This window comes from Salvelinus sp. IW2-2015, linkage group LG26 (assembly GCF_002910315.2).
Source record: "Salvelinus sp. IW2-2015 linkage group LG26, ASM291031v2, whole genome shotgun sequence".
Lineage (NCBI taxonomy): Eukaryota > Metazoa > Chordata > Actinopteri > Salmoniformes > Salmonidae > Salvelinus > Salvelinus sp. IW2-2015.
In genome coordinates, this window is record NC_036866.1 from 2,011,097 (window position 1) to 2,012,744 (window position 1,648).

At 43.6% G+C, this 1,648-nt stretch overlaps 1 protein-coding gene across 1 annotated transcript in view; it reads right to left on the minus strand.

Annotated features, from left to right (window-relative positions):
• Window positions 1-1,648, minus strand: part of LOC111952662 (kinesin-like protein KIF14) — a 34,577-nt gene that overhangs the window by 3,965 nt on the left and 28,964 nt on the right.

Sequence of the window (1,648 nt, forward strand, 5' to 3'; positions counted from 1 at the left end):
GAAGAGCCAGAGGTAGAGCTCCCGAATGGCCAGACAGTGTAGACAGCTATCTCGGAGGGAGGGACGCAGAAGAGAGGCAGACGTGGAGCTGCTGAATGGTCAGGACTGTATTGACAAGCCTACGGAAGGGCAGAAGACGAGAACCCAGCAAATAGAGCGCATCGATAGGCCCTTGAGTTAAGCCTTGGCAACCGCTTTGGCCTCCGCTGTTTCTTCACTCTAAGTACGACACGGCAAACAATAAGCTGACGATCAAGAGTCTACACCTTCCTCTCCAGCCGATCATCCCTCTCCGTGTAACCACACACACACAAACACAAAACACACAACACCACCACCACAACAACCCACACACACACACACCTTACAAGTTGATGTTATTGGGAACAAATGGCTGCCAGCCTTTCCAAGGGGATACAATATACTTTATTGTCCATTTAGGACAAAATTCATTTTATGAAGCCACCATACAAATACACACAAAAAAAACAACATGCTTTTTATGGCTTTGGGCAGGCTGCCTCAGTGTCTTTTAGGGGCTGCCTCAGTGTCTTTTAGGGGCTGCCTCAGTGTCTTTTAGGGGCTGCCTCAGTCCAAAAGTTATTTTTATACATTACCGGGATGGAAAAACAAAATGACTAAAATCAGATATATGCATGTAGAAAAGATAAATTGACCTATATTTTTTTGAGAACTAACAAATCACCGAATTAAGAGATAGACAGTCCGGGAATTTTCCATTTAAATTCTCCCAAAACAATGAATTTAGCAGTATTTATTTGTATTATGTTTGAGCAAAATAACAGCATTAGCCATGGCARKGAACTGCAGSAAACTAGCTTTAAGACTGCAACATTTTCTCTCTGCTCCATGGAGTAATCTGTATAATTACAGGAATTTGGCTTCAAAATGAAGAAATTAAAAAAATACATCTACACTGCGAAGATGAGGCCCTCTAATTTTGTATTTTTAACATTTTTAAATAGTCGCACCAACGGGCCGACCACGCTCATTGCCACGCTCCACGTCACCTCCCCTGCCCCCTAAGACCCTTTTCAATTCAGAGAAACCTTGCACTTTAAACCATTCAATATGGAAAACACTGGAAAAAGATTATAATTAACCGGTTTCCTCTGACAAACCTATTAAAGCCCTTCCTCCATACACTACAATGGTACAGAAACACTTGATTCCAATCAAATATAGTTTCACTGCAACGACAATAAACATGACAATTTCAAGACTTGTGTCACTGTCATGAAAACAAATTAAACCATGGCTCTACCCATCTCTGGAAGAGGCCCACAAAGATTCAACGTGTCTGGTTTTGTCTGTCCGACCCCTTTAGTTTGACAACAATGGGGGGGCGGACGGGACACAAACACACAACGAAACGGGGGGAGGGGGCACCTATCCGGAACCGATGATCACACACGGACAAAGGCGTAGTTTGTGCACAGCAAAGAGAACGGCAACACAAACCACGTAAAAAGGGACTTACCATTCAACACAATCCATTGCACTGAACGGACTGGCCCAACGTGAACCGGATAGCGTTAAGGCTGGGCTTATAGCCTTTTTACCCAGCGTCCCCTATACCGGCATGTATGAGGGGACTACTAAATCTAGCGATTAACACACAATTGTT